Source organism: Phalangium opilio, unplaced genomic scaffold, assembly GCF_054372755.1.
Source record: "Phalangium opilio isolate 3A_F unplaced genomic scaffold, DU_Popi_V2 ptg000082l_1, whole genome shotgun sequence".
NCBI lineage: Eukaryota > Metazoa > Arthropoda > Arachnida > Opiliones > Phalangiidae > Phalangium > Phalangium opilio.
This window is the reverse complement of record NW_028324189.1, coordinates 16,438,918-16,454,283: the sequence shown is the minus strand read 5'-3', so window position 1 is coordinate 16,454,283 and position 15,366 is coordinate 16,438,918. Positions and strand designations below refer to the sequence as shown.

The following is a 15,366-nucleotide window of genomic DNA, read 5'->3' as shown; positions in this document are numbered from 1 at the left end:
GCGCGCTAACCATTGCGCCACGGAAGCCCAAAAATTAAATGTTCGTCAGGTATTGTGGAAAAACTCTGACATTTTACGTTACATCTGAGACGTCACAACACCGCTCCAGGGAGGGCTCAAACAAACAGTCTTCTGAATAGCAGCTGAACGCGCTAACCATTGCGCCACGCTAGCCCATAAATTAAATGGTCGTCAGGTATTGTGGAAAAACCTTGACTTTTTACGTTACATCTGAGACCTCACAACACCGCTCCCAGATGGGCTCGAACCACCAACCTTTCAGTCGGTTAACAGCCGAACGCGCTAACCATTGCGCCACGGAAGCCCAAATATTAAATGGTCGTCAGGTATTGTGGAAAAACCTTGACTTCTTACGTCACATCTGAGACCTCACAACACCGCTCCCGGGTGGGCTCGAACCTTCAACCTTTTGTATAACAGTTGAGCGCGCTAACCATTGCGCCACGGAAGCCCAAAAATAAAATGTTCGTCAGGTATTGTGGAAAAACTTTGGCTTTACTTCACATCTGAGACGTCACAACACCGCTCCCGGATGGGCTCGAACCACCAGCCTATTGGTTAACAGCGGAACGCGCTAACCATTGAGCCACGGAAGCTCAGAAATTAAATCGTTGTCAGGTATTGTGGAAAAACCTTGATTTTTTACGTCACATCTGAGACGTCACAACACCGCTCCTAGATTGGCTCAAACCACCAACCTATTTGTTAACAGCCAAACGCGCTAACCATTGAGCCACGGAAGCTCAGAAATTATATGTTTGTCAGGTATTGTGGAAAAGTTATGACTTTTTACGTTACATCTGAGACCCTACAACACCTCTCCCGGGTGGGCTCGAACCACCAACCTTTCGGTTAACAGCCGAACGCGCTAACCATTGAGCCACGGAAGCTCAGAAATTAAATTGTTGTCACGTAATTTGTAAAAGTTTTGACTTTTTGCGCTACATCTGAGACCACACAACACCTCTCCCGGTTGGGCTCGAACCAACAATCTTTCAATTAACAGCTGAACGCGCTAACCATCGCGCCACGGAAGCCCATAAATGAAATGGTCGTCAGGTATTGTGGAAAAACTTTGGCTTTCTACGTTACATTTGAGACCCCACAACACCGCTCCTGGGTGGGCCGAACGCGCTAACCATTGAGCCACTGAAGCTCAGAAATTAAATGGTTGTCACGTATTGTGGAAATGTTTTGACTTTTTACGCTACATCTGAGACCCCACAACACCTCTCCCGGGTGGGCTCGAACCACCAAGTTTTCGATTAACAGCTGAACGCGCTAACCAATTGCGCCACGGACGCCCAAAAATTAAATGTTCGTTAGGTATTTTGGAAAAACTCTAACATTTTACGTTACATCTGAGACGTCACAACACCGCTCCCGGGTAGGCTCAAACCACCAGTCTTTTGAATAGTAGCTGAACTTGCTAACCATTGCGCCACGGAAGCCCAAAAATTAAATGGTCGTCAGGTATTGTGGAAAAACCTTGACTTTTGACGTCGTCTTGAGACCTCACAACACCGCTCCCGGATGGGCTCGAACCACCAACCTATTTGTTAACAGCCGAACGCGCTAACCATTGCGCCACGGAAGCCCAAAAGTTAAATGCTCGTTAGGTATTGTGTAAAAACCTTGACTTTTTACGTCACATCTGAGACCTCACAACACCGCTCCCGGATGGGTTCGAACCACCAACCTATTGGTTAACAGCCGAACGCGCTAACCATTGCGCCACGGAAGCCCAAAAGTTAAATGCTCGTCAGGTATTATGTAAAAACCTTGACTTTTTACGTCACATCTGAGACCTCACAACACCGCTCCCGGATGGGGTCGAACCACCAACCTATTGGTTAACAGCCGAACGCGCTAACTATTGCGCCACGGAAGCCCAAAAATTAAATGGTCGTCAGGTATTGTGGAAAAACTTTGGCTTTCTACGTTACATTTGAGATCACACAACACCGCTCCCGGATGGGCTCGAACCACCAACCTATTGGTTAACAGCCGAACGCGCTAACCATTGATCCACGGAAGCTCAGAAATTAAATGGTTGTCAGGTATTGTGGAAAAACTTTGGCTTTCTACGTTACATTTGAGACCCCACAACACCTTTCCCGGGTGGGCTCGAACCACCAACCTTTCGATTAACAGCTGAACGCGCTAACCATTGCGCCACGGAAGCCCAAAAATTAAATGCTCGTCAGGTATTGTGTAAAAACCTTGACTTTTTACGTCACATCTGAGACCTCACAACACCGCTCCCGGATGGGCTCGAACCACCAACCTATTGGTTAACAGCCGAACGCGCTAACCATTGCGCCACGGAAGCCCAAAAGTTAAATGCTCGTCAGGTATTGTGTAAAAACCTTGACTTTTTACGTCAAATCTTAGACCTCACAACACCGCTCCCGGATGGGGTCGAACCACCAACCTATTGGTTCACAGCCGAACGCGCTAACCATTGCGCCACGGAAGCCCAAAAATTAAATGGTCGTCTTTTATTGTGCAAAAACTTTGGCTTTCTACGTTACATTTGAGATCCCACAACACCGCTCCCGGATGGGCTCGAACCACCAACCTATTGGTTAACAGCCGAACGTGCTAACCATTGCGCCACGGAAGCCCAAAAATTAAATGGTCGTCAGGTATTGTGGAAAAACTTTGGCTTTCTACGTTACATTTGAGATCACACAACACCGCTCCCGGGTGGGCTCGAACCACCAACCTATTGGTTCACAGCCGAACGCGCTAACCATTGCGCCACGGAAGCCAAGAAATTAAAAGGTTGTCAGGTATTGTGGAAAAGTTTTGACTTTTCACGCTACGTCTGAGACCCCACAACACCTCTCTCGGGTGGGCTCGAACCACCAACCTTTTGAATAACAGCTGAGCTCGCTAACCATTGCGCCACGGAAGCCCAAAAATTAAATGTTCGTCAGGTATTGTGGAAAAACTCTGACATTTTACGTTACATCTGAGACGTCACAACACCGCTCCCGGGTAGGCTCAAACCACCAGTCTTTTGAATAGTAGCTGAACTTGCTAACCATTGCGCCACGGAAGCCCAAAAATTAAATGGTCGTCAGGTATTGTGGAAAAACCTTGACTTTTGACGTCGTCTTGAGACCTCACAACACCGCTCCCGGATGGGCTCGAACCACCAACCTATTTGTTAACAGCCGAACGCGCTAACCATTGCGCCACGGAAGCCCAAAAGTTAAATGCTCGTTAGGTATTGTGTAAAAACCTTGACTTTTTACGTCACATCTGAGACCTCACAACACCGCTCCCGGATGGGTTCGAACCACCAACCTATTGGTTAACAGCCGAACGCGCTAACCATTGCGCCACGGAAGCCCAAAAGTTAAATGCTCGTCAGGTATTATGTAAAAACCTTGACTTTTTACGTCACATCTGAGACCTCACAACACCGCTCCCGGATGGGGTCGAACCACCAACCTATTGGTTAACAGCCGAACGCGCTAACTATTGCGCCACGGAAGCCCAAAAATTAAATGGTCGTCAGGTATTGTGGAAAAACTTTGGCTTTCTACGTTACATTTGAGATCACACAACACCGCTCCCGGATGGGCTCGAACCACCAACCTATTGGTTAACAGCCGAACGCGCTAACCATTGATCCACGGAAGCTCAGAAATTAAATGGTTGTCAGGTATTGTGGAAAAACTTTGGCTTTCTACGTTACATTTGAGACCCCACAACACCTTTCCCGGGTGGGCTCGAACCACCAACCTTTCGATTAACAGCTGAACGCGCTAACCATTGCGCCACGGAAGCCCAAAAATTAAATGCTCGTCAGGTATTGTGTAAAAACCTTGACTTTTTACGTCACATCTGAGACCTCACAACACCGCTCCCGGATGGGCTCGAACCACCAACCTATTGGTTAACAGCCGAACGCGCTAACCATTGCGCCACGGAAGCCCAAAAGTTAAATGCTCGTCAGGTATTGTGTAAAAACCTTGACTTTTTACGTCAAATCTTAGACCTCACAACACCGCTCCCGGATGGGGTCGAACCACCAACCTATTGGTTCACAGCCGAACGCGCTAACCATTGCGCCACGGAAGCCCAAAAATTAAATGGTCGTCTTTTATTGTGCAAAAACTTTGGCTTTCTACGTTACATTTGAGATCCCACAACACCGCTCCCGGATGGGCTCGAACCACCAACCTATTGGTTAACAGCCGAACGTGCTAACCATTGCGCCACGGAAGCCCAAAAATTAAATGGTCGTCAGGTATTGTGGAAAAACTTTGGCTTTCTACGTTACATTTGAGATCACACAACACCGCTCCCGGGTGGGCTCGAACCACCAACCTATTGGTTCACAGCCGAACGCGCTAACCATTGCGCCACGGAAGCCAAGAAATTAAAAGGTTGTCAGGTATTGTGGAAAAGTTTTGACTTTTCACGCTACGTCTGAGACCCCACAACACCTCTCTCGGGTGGGCTCGAACCACCAACCTTTTGAATAACAGCTGAGCGCGCTAACCATTGCGCCACGGAAGCCCAAAAATTAAATGTTCGTCAGGTATTGTGGAAAAACTCTGACATTTTACGTTACATCTGAGACGTCACAACACCGCTCCCGGGTAGGCTCAAACCACCAGTCTTTTGAATAGTAGCTGAACTTGCTAACCATTGCGCCACGGAAGCCCAAAAATTAAATGGTCGTCAGGTATTGTGGAAAAACCTTGACTTTTGACGTCGTCTTGAGACCTCACAACACCGCTCCCGGATGGGCTCGAACCACCAACCTATTTGTTAACAGCCGAACGCGCTAACCATTGCGCCACGGAAGCCCAAAAGTTAAATGCTCGTTAGGTATTGTGTAAAAACCTTGACTTTTTACGTCACATCTGAGACCTCACAACACCGCTCCCGGATGGGTTCGAACCACCAACCTATTGGTTAACAGCCGAACGCGCTAACCATTGCGCCACGGAAGCCCAAAAGTTAAATGCTCGTCAGGTATTATGTAAAAACCTTGACTTTTTACGTCACATCTGTGACCTCACAACACCGCTCCCGGATGGGGTCGAACCACCAACCTATTGGTTAACAGCCGAACGCGCTAACTATTGCGCCACGGAAGCCCAAAAATTAAATGGTCGTCAGGTATTGTGGAAAAACTTTGCCTTTCTACGTTACATTTGAGATCACACAACACCGCTCCCGGATGGGCTCGAACCACCAACCTATTGGTTAACAGCCGAACGCGCTAACCATTGATCCACGGAAGCTCAGAAATTAAATGGTTGTCAGGTATTGTGGAAAAACTTTGGCTTTCTACGTTACATTTGAGACCCCACAACACCTTTCCCGGGTGGGCTCGAACCACCAACCTATTGGTTAACAGCCGAACGCGCTAACCATTGCGCCACGGAAGCCCAAAAGTTAAATGCTCGTCAGGTATTGTGTAAAAACCTTGACTTTTTACGTCAAATCTTAGACCTCACAACACCGCTCCCGGATGGGGTCGAACCACCAACCTATTGGTTCACAGCCAAACGCGCTAACCATTGCGCCACGGAAGCCCAAAAATTAAATGGTCGTCTTTTATTGTGCAAAAACTTTGGCTTTCTACGTTACATTTGAGATCCCACAACACCGCTCCCGGATGGGCTCGAACCACCAACCTATTGGTTAACAGCCGAACGTGCTAACCATTGCGCCACGGAAGCCCAAAAATTAAATGGTCGTCAGGTATTGTGGAAAAACTTTGGCTTTCTACGTTACATTTGAGATCACACAACACCGCTCCCGGGTGGGCTCGAACCACCAACCTATTGGTTAACAGCCGAACGCGCTAACCATTGCGCCACGGAAGCCCAAAAGTTAAATGCTCGTCAGGTATTGTGTAAAAACCTTGACTTTTTACGTCAAATCTGAGACCTCACAACACCGCTCCCGGATGGGGTCGAACCACCAACCTATTGGTTCACAGCCGAACGCGCTAACCATTGCGCCACGGAAGCCCAAAAATTAAATGGTCGTCATTTATTGTGCAAAAACTTTGGCTTTCTACGTTACATTTGAGATCCCACAACACCGCTCCCGGATGGGCTCGAACCACCAACCTATTGGTTAACAGCCGAACGTGCTAACCATTGCGCCACGGAAGCCCAAAAATTAAATGGTCGTCAGGTATTGTGGAAAAACTTTGGCTTTCTACGTTACATTTGAGATCACACAACACCGCTCCCGGGTGGGCTCGAACCACCAACCTATTGGTTCACAGCCGAACGCGCTAACCATTGCGCCACGGAAGCCAAGAAATTAAAAGGTTGTCAGGTATTGTGGAAAGGTTTTGACTTTTCACGCTACGTCTGAGACCCCACAACACCTCTCTCGGGTGGGCTCGAACCACCAACCTTTTGAATAACAGCTGAGCGCGCTAACCATTGCGCCACGGAAGCCCAAAAATTAAATGTTCGTCAGGTATTGTGGAAAAACTCTGACATTTTACGTTACATCTGAGACGTCACAACACCGCTCCAGGGAGGGCTCAAACAAACAGTCTTCTGAATAGCAGCTGAACGCGCTAACCATTGCGCCACGCTAGCCCATAAATTAAATGGTCGTCAGGTATTGTGGAAAAACCTTGACTTTTTACGTTACATCTGAGACCTCACAACACCGCTCCCAGATGGGCTCGAACCACCAACCTTTCAGTCGGTTAACAGCCGAACGCGCTAACCATTGCGCCACGGAAGCCCAAATATTAAATGGTCGTCAGGTATTGTGGAAAAACCTTGACTTCTTACGTCACATCTGAGACCTCACAACACCGCTCCCGGGTGGGCTCGAACCTTCAACCTTTTGTATAACAGTTGAGCGCGCTAACCATTGCGCCACGGAAGCCCAAAAATAAAATGTTCGTCAGGTATTGTGGAAAAACTTTGGCTTTACTTCACATCTGAGACGTCACAACACCGCTCCCGGATGGGCTCGAACCACCAACCTATTGGTTAACAGCCGAACGCGCTAACCATTGAGCCACGGAAGCTCAGAAATTAAATCGTTGTCAGGTATTGTGTAAAAACCTTGACTTTTTACGTCACATCTGAGACGTCACAACACCGCTCCTGGATTGGCTCAAACCACCAACCTATTTGTTAACAGCCAAACGCGCTAACCATTGAGCCACGGAAGCTCAGAAATTATATGTTTGTCAGGTATTGTGGAAAAGTTATGACTTTTTACGTTACATCTGAGACCCTACAACACCTCTCCCGGGTGGGCTCGAACCACCAACCTTTCGGTTAACAGCCGAACGCGCTAACCATTGAGCCACGGAAGCTCAGAAATTAAATTGTTGTCACGTAATGTGTAAAAGTTTTGACTTTTTGCGCTACATCTGAGACCACACAACACCTCTCCCGGTTGGGCTCGAACCAACAATCTTTCGATTAACAGCTGAACGCGCTAACCATTGCGCCACGGAAGCCCAAAAATGAAATGGTCGTCAGGTATTGTGGAAAAACTTTGGCTTTCTACGTTACATTTGAGACCCCACAACACCGCTCCTGGGTGGGCCGAACGCGCTAACCATTGAGCCACTGAAGCTCAGAAATTAAATGGTTGTCACGTATTGTGGAAATGTTTTGACTTTTTACGCTACATCTGAGACCCCACAACACCTCTCCCGGGTGGGCTCGAACCACCAAATTTTCGATTAACAGCTGAACGCGCTAACCAATTGCGCCACGGACGCCCAAAAATTAAATGTTCGTCAGGTATTTTGGAAAAACTCTAACATTTTACGTTACATCTGAGACGTCACAACACCGCTCCCGGGTAGGCTCAAACCACCAGTCTTTTGAATAGCAGCTGAACTTGCTAACCATTGCGCCAAGGAAGCCCAAAAATTAAATGGTCGTCAGGTATTGTGGAAAAACCTTGACTTTTGACGTCGTCTTGAGACGTCACAACACCGCTCCCGGATGGGCTCGAACCACCAACCTATTTGTTAACAGCCGAACGCGATAACCATTGAGCCACGGAAGCTCTGAAATTAAATGGTTGTCAAGTATTGTGGAAAAGTTTTGACTTTTTACGCTACATCTGAGACCACACAACACCTCTCCCGGATGGGCTCGAACCACCAACCTTTCGATTAACAGCTGAACGCGCTAACCAATTGCGCCACGGACGCCCAAAAATTAAATGTTCGTCAGGTATTTTGGAAAAACTCTAACATTTTACGTTACATCTGAGACGTCACAACACCGCTCCCGGGTGGGCTCAAACCACCAGTCTTTTGAATAGCAGCTGAACGCGCTAACCATTGCGCCACGGAAGCCCAAAAATTAATTGGTCGTCAGGTATTGTGGAAAAACCTTGACTTTTGACGTCATCTTGAGACGTCACAACACCGCTCCCGGATGGGCTCGAACCACCAACCTATTTGTTAACAGCCGAACGCGCTAACCATTGAGCCACGGAAGCTCTGAAATTAAATGGTTGTCACGTATTGTGGAAATGTTTTGACTTTTTCCGCTACATCTGAGACCGTACAACACCTCTCCCGGGTGGGCTCGAAACACCAACCTTTCGATTAACAGCTGAACGCGCTAACCATTACGTCACGGAAGCCAAAAAATTAAATGTTCGTCAGGGATTGTGGAAAAACTCTGACATTTTACGTTACATCTGAGACGTCACAACAACGCTCCCGGGAGGGCTCAAACCACCAGTCTTTTGAATAGCAGCTGAACGCGCTAACCATTGCGCCACGGAAGCCCAAAAATTAAATGGTCGTCAGGTATTTTGGAAAAACCTTGACTTTTTACGTCACATCTGAGACGTCACAACACCGCTCCCGGATGGGCTCGAACCACCAACCTATTTGTTAACAGCCGAACGCGCTAACCATTGAGCCACGGATGCTCAGAAATTAAATGGTTGTCACGTATTGTGGAAAAGTTTTGACTTTTTACGCTACATCTGAGACCACACAACACCTCTCCCGGGTGTGCTCGAACCACCAATCTTTCGATTAACAGCTGAACGCGCTAACCATTGCGCCACGGAAGCCCAAAAATTAAATGTTCGTCAGGTATTGTGGAAAAACTCTGATATTTTACGTTACATCTGAGACGTCACAACACCGCTCCCGGGAGGGCTCAACGATTTTGAAAATGTTATTAAAAATCGAGGTACATTTTTAATTATTGTTCAATCGAGATGAAATCACTTTCAATGAGTGTTTTATAGGGAATTAAGCTGAATTCGGTCAAACATTTCTCCAGAAAAAAATGCATTCAAAAGTGTACCGAAAAAATCGCATGTTTTTCTTCTTCAAGATACAAAATCCGTGACAACGATTTCTTATTGAAAAACTGAATTTTAACAGTTTTTTGAATGAATATCGTTACATTTGCTTGAATTAAAGCAAAAAGTATAAAAATAATGGTTTCAGTGGTTATATTTGAAAAAAGTGAAGAAATACTCAAAATATGCTTCTTTGGCCGTGAAACGTCGATTTTGAAAATGTTATTAAAAATCGAGGTACATTTTTATTTATTGTTCAATCGAGATGAAATCACTTTTAATGAGTGTTTTATAGGGAATTAAGCTGAATTCGGTCAAAAATTTCTCCAGAAAAAAATGCATTCAAAAAAGTACCGAAAAAATCGCATGTTTTTCTTCTTCAAGATACAAAATCCGTGACAACGATTTCTTATTGAAAAATTTAATTTTAACAGTTTTTTGATTGAATATCGTTACATTTACTTGAATTAAAGCAAAAAGTATAAAAATAATGGTTTCAGTGAACATATTTGAAAATAGTGAAGAAATACTCAAAGTATGCTTCTTTGGCCGTGAAACGTCGATTTTGAAAATGTTATTAAAAATCGAGGAAAATTTTTAATTATTGTTCAATCGAGATGAAATCACTTTCAATGAGTGTTTTATAGGGAATTAAACAGAATTCGGTCAAAAATTTCTCCAGAAAAAAATGCATTCAAAAAAGTACCGTAAAAATCGCATGTTTTTCTTCTTCAAGATACAAAATCCGTGACAACGATTTCTTATTGAAAAATTTAATTTTAACAGTTTTTTGATTGAATATCGTTACATTTGCTTGAATTAAAGCAAAAAGTATAAAAATAATGGTTTCAGTGAATATATTTGTAAATAGTGAAGAAATACTCAAAATATGCTTCGTTGGCGGTGAAACGTCGATTTTGAAAATGTTATTAAAAATCGAGGTACATTTTTAATTATTGTTCAATCGAGATGAAATCACTTTTAATGAGTGTTTTATAGGGAATTAAGCTGAATTCGGTCAAACATTTCTCCAGAAAAAAATGCATTTAAAAGTGTACCGAAAAAATCGCATGTTTTTTCTCTTCAAGATAAAAAATCCGTGACAACGATTTCTTATTTAAAATTGAATTTTAACAGGTTGTTGAATGAATATCGTTACATTTGCTTGAATTAACCCAAAAATTACAAAAATAATGGTTTCAGTGGTTATATTTGAAAATAGTGAAGAAATACTCAAAATGTTTTTCTTTGGCCGAGTTACGTCGATTTTGAAAATGTTATTAAAAATCGAGGTACATTTTTATTTATTGTTCAATCGAGATGAAATCACTTTTAATGAGTGTTTTATAGGGAATTAAGCTGAATTCGGTCAAAAATTTCTCCAGAAAAAAATGCATTCAAAAAAGTACCGAAAAAATCCCATGTTTTTCTTCTTCAAGACACAAAATCCGTGAATACGATTTCTTATTGAAAATTGAATTTTAACAGTTTTTTGAATGAATATCGTTACATTGCTTGAATTAAAGCAAAAAGTATAAAAATAATGGTTTCAATGAATACATTTGAAAATAGAGAAGAACTACTCAAAATATGCTTCTTTGGCCGTGAAACGCCAATTTTGAAAATGTTATTAAAAATCGAGGTAAATTTTTAATTATGTTCAATCGAGATGAAATCACTTTTAAGGGGTGTTTTATAGGGAATTAAGCTGAATTCGGTCAAACATTTCTCCAGAAAAAAATGCATTCAAAAGTGTACCGAAAAAATCGCATGTTTTTCTTCTTCAAGATACAAAATCCGTGACAACGATTTCTTATTGAAAAATTTAATTTTAACAGTTTTTTAAATGAATATCGTTACATTTGCTTGAATTAAAGCAAAAGGTATAAAAATAATGGTTTCAGTGGTTATATTTGAAAATAGAGAAGAAATACTCAAAATATGCTTCTTTGGCCGTGAAACGTCGATTTTGAAAATGTTATTAAAAATCGAGGTAAATTTTTAATTATGTTCAATCGAGATGAAATCACTTTTTATGGGTGTTTTATAGGGAATTAAGCTGAATTCGGTCAAACATTTCTCCAGAAAAAAATGCATTCAAAAAAGTACCGAAAAAATCGCATGTTTTTCTTCTTCAAGATACAAAATCCGTGACAACGATTTCTTATTGAAAAATTTAATTTTAACAGTTTTTTAAATGAATATCGTTACATTTGCTTGAATTAAAGCAAAAGGTATAAAAATAATGGTTTCAGTGGTTATATTTGAAAATAGTGAAGAAATACTCAAAATATGCTTCTTTGGCCGTGAAACGTCGATTTTGAAAATGTTATTAAAAATCGAGGTACATTTTTATTTATTGTTCAATCGAGATGAAATCACTTTTAATGAGTGTTTTATAGGGAATTAAGCTGAATTCGGTCAAAAATTTCTCCAGAAAAAAATGCATTCAAAAAAGTACCGAAAAAATCGCATGTTTTTCTTCTTCAAGATACAAAATCCGTGACAACGATTTCTTATTGAAAAATTTAATTTTAACAGTTTTTTGATTGAATATCGTTACATTTACTTGAATTAAAGCAAAAAGTATAAAAATAATGGTTTCAGTGAACATATTTGAAAATAGTGAAGAAATACTCAAAGTATGCTTCTTTGGCCGTGAAACGTCGATTTTGAAAATGTTATTAAAAATCGAGGAAAATTTTTAATTATTGTTCAATCGAGATGAAATCACTTTCAATGAGTGTTTTATAGGGAATTAAACAGAATTCGGTCAAAAATTTCTCCAGAAAAAAATGCATTCAAAAAAGTACCGTAAAAATCGCATGTTTTTCTTCTTCAAGATACAAAATCCGTGACAACGATTTCTTATTGAAAAATTTAATTTTAACAGTTTTTTGATTGAATATCGTTACATTTGCTTGAATTAAAGCAAAAAGTATAAAAATAATGGTTTCAGTGAATATATTTGTAAATAGTGAAGAAATACTCAAAATATGCTTCGTTGGCGGTGAAACGTCGATTTTGAAAATGTTATTAAAAATCGAGGTACATTTTTAATTATTGTTCAATCGAGATGAAATCACTTTTAATGAGTGTTTTATAGGGAATTAAGCTGAATTCGGTCAAACATTTCTCCAGAAAAAAATGCATTTAAAAGTGTACCGAAAAAATCGCATGTTTTTTCTCTTCAAGATAAAAAATCCGTGACAACGATTTCTTATTTAAAATTGAATTTTAACAGGTTGTTGAATGAATATCGTTACATTTGCTTGAATTAACCCAAAAATTACAAAAATAATGGTTTCAGTGGTTATATTTGAAAATAGTGAAGAAATACTCAAAATGTTTTTCTTTGGCCGAGTTACGTCGATTTTGAAAATGTTATTAAAAATCGAGGTACATTTTTATTTATTGTTCAATCGAGATGAAATCACTTTTAATGAGTGTTTTATAGGGAATTAAGCTGAATTCGGTCAAAAATTTCTCCAGAAAAAAATGCATTCAAAAAAGTACCGAAAAAATCCCATGTTTTTCTTCTTCAAGACACAAAATCCGTGAATACGATTTCTTATTGAAAATTGAATTTTAACAGTTTTTTGAATGAATATCGTTACATTGCTTGAATTAAAGCAAAAAGTATAAAAATAATGGTTTCAATGAATACATTTGAAAATAGAGAAGAACTACTCAAAATATGCTTCTTTGGCCGTGAAACGCCAATTTTGAAAATGTTATTAAAAATCGAGGTAAATTTTTAATTATGTTCAATCGAGATGAAATCACTTTTAAGGGGTGTTTTATAGGGAATTAAGCTGAATTCGGTCAAACATTTCTCCAGAAAAAAATGCATTCAAAAGTGTACCGAAAAAATCGCATGTTTTTCTTCTTCAAGATACAAAATCCGTGACAACGATTTCTTATTGAAAAATTTAATTTTAACAGTTTTTTAAATGAATATCGTTACATTTGCTTGAATTAAAGCAAAAGGTATAAAAATAATGGTTTCAGTGGTTATATTTGAAAATAGAGAAGAAATACTCAAAATATGCTTCTTTGGCCGTGAAACGTCGATTTTGAAAATGTTATTAAAAATCGAGGTAAATTTTTAATTATGTTCAATCGAGATGAAATCACTTTTTATGGGTGTTTTATAGGGAATTAAGCTGAATTCGGTCAAACATTTCTCCAGAAAAAAATGCATTCAAAAAAGTACCGAAAAAATCGCATGTTTTTCTTCTTCAAGATACAAAATCCGTGACAACGATTTCTTATTGAAAAATTTAATTTTAACAGTTTTTTAAATGAATATCGTTACATTTGCTTGAATTAAAGCAAAAGGTATAAAAATAATGGTTTCAGTGGTTATATTTGAAAATAGTGAAGAAATACTCAAAATATGCTTCTTTGGCCGTGAAACGTCGATTTTGAAAATGTTATTAAAAATCGAGGTACATTTTTATTTATTGTTCAATCGAGATGAAATCACTTTTAATGAGTGTTTTATTGGGAATTAAGCTGAATTCGGTCAAAAATTTCTCCAGAAAAAAATGCATTCAAAAAAGTACCGAAAAAATCGCATGTTTTTCTTCTTCAAGATACAAAATCCGTGACAACGATTTCTTATTGAAAAATTTTATTTTAACAGATTTTTGATTGGATATCGTTACATTTGCTTGAATTAAAGCAAAACGTATAAAAATAATGGTTTCAGTGATCATATTTGAAAATAGTGAAGAAATACTCAAAGTATGCTTCTTTGGCCGTGAAACGTCGATTTTGAAAATGTTATTAAAAATCGAGGTACATTTTTAATTATTGTTCAATCGAGATGATATCACTTTCAATGAGTGTTTTATGGGGAATTAAGCTGAATTCGGTCAAACATTTCTCCAGAAAAAAATGCATTCAAAAGCGTACCGAAAAAATCGCATGTTTTTCTTCTTCAAGATACAAAATCCGTGACAACGATTTCTTATTGAAAAATTGAATTTTAACAGTTTTTTATAAAAGTATAAAAATAATGGTTTCAGTGATCATATTTGAAAATAGTGAAGAAATACTCAAAAAATGCTTCTTTGGCCGTGAAACGTCGATTTTGAAAATGTTATTAAAAATCGAGGTAAATTTTTAATTATTGTTCAATCGAGATGAAATCACTTTCAATGAGTGTTTTATAGGGAATTAAGCTGAATTCGGTCAAACATTTCTCCAGAAAAAAATGCATTCAAAAGTGTACCGAAAAAATCGCTTGTTTTTCTTCTTCAAGATACAAAATCCGTGACAACGATTTCTTATTGAAAAATTGAATTTTAACAGTTTTTTGAATGAATATCGTTACATTTGCTTGAATTAAAGCAAAAAGTATAAAAATAATGGTTTCAGTGGTTATATTTGAAAATAGTGAAGAAATACTCAAAATATGCTTCTTTGGCCGTGAAACGTCGATTTTGAAAATGTTATTAAAAATCGAGGTACGTTTTTATTTATTGTTCAATCGAGATGAAATCACTTTTAATGAGTGTTTTATAGGGAATTAAGCTGAATTCGGTCAAAAATTTCTCCAGAAAAAAATGCATTCAAAAAAGTACCGAAAAAATCGCATGTTTTTCTTCTTCAAGATACAAAATCCGTGACAACGATTTCTTATTTAAAATTGAATTTTAACAGTTTTTTGAATGAATATCGTTACATTGCTTGAATTAAAGCAAAAAGTATAAAAATAATGGTTTCAATGAATATATTTGAAAATAGAGAAGAACTACTCAAAATATGCTTCTTTGGCCGTGAAACGCCGATTTTGAAAATGTTATTAAAAATCGAGGTAAATTTTTAATTATGTTCAATCGAGATGAAATCACTTTTTATGGGTGTTTTATAGGGAATTAAGCTGAATTCGGTCAAACATTTCTCCAGAAAAAAATGCATTCAAAAGTGTACCGAAAAAATCGCATGTTTTTCTTCTTCAAGATACAAAATCCGTGACAACGATTTCTTATTGAAAAATTTAATTTTAACAGTTTTTTAAATGAATATCGTTAC

The 15,366-nt window shown here is 39.5% G+C and overlaps 7 non-coding genes across 7 annotated transcripts; all 7 read right to left on the bottom strand.

Moving 5' to 3' along the window:
* Positions 1-2,427: 2,427 nt before the first annotated feature.
* TRNAH-GUG (transfer RNA histidin (anticodon GUG)) lies at positions 2,428-2,500 on the bottom strand. The gene has a single exon. It is a non-coding gene; the product is annotated as a tRNA-His (tRNA).
* A 221-nt stretch (positions 2,501-2,721) lies between these two features.
* Positions 2,722-2,794, bottom strand: TRNAH-GUG (transfer RNA histidin (anticodon GUG)). Its single transcript has one exon. It is a non-coding gene; the product is annotated as a tRNA-His (tRNA).
* A 1,249-nt stretch (positions 2,795-4,043) lies between these two features.
* TRNAH-GUG (transfer RNA histidin (anticodon GUG)) lies at positions 4,044-4,116 on the bottom strand. Its single transcript has one exon. It is a non-coding gene; the product is annotated as a tRNA-His (tRNA).
* Positions 4,117-4,337: 221 nt separating this feature from the next.
* TRNAH-GUG (transfer RNA histidin (anticodon GUG)) lies at positions 4,338-4,410 on the bottom strand. Its single transcript has one exon. It is a non-coding gene; the product is annotated as a tRNA-His (tRNA).
* Positions 4,411-5,512: 1,102 nt separating this feature from the next.
* TRNAH-GUG (transfer RNA histidin (anticodon GUG)) lies at positions 5,513-5,585 on the bottom strand. The gene has a single exon. It is a non-coding gene; the product is annotated as a tRNA-His (tRNA).
* Positions 5,586-5,953: 368 nt separating this feature from the next.
* On the bottom strand, positions 5,954-6,026 carry TRNAH-GUG (transfer RNA histidin (anticodon GUG)). The gene has a single exon. It is a non-coding gene; the product is annotated as a tRNA-His (tRNA).
* Positions 6,027-6,247: 221 nt separating this feature from the next.
* TRNAH-GUG (transfer RNA histidin (anticodon GUG)) lies at positions 6,248-6,320 on the bottom strand. Its single transcript has one exon. It is a non-coding gene; the product is annotated as a tRNA-His (tRNA).
* Positions 6,321-15,366: the final 9,046 nt, after the last annotated feature.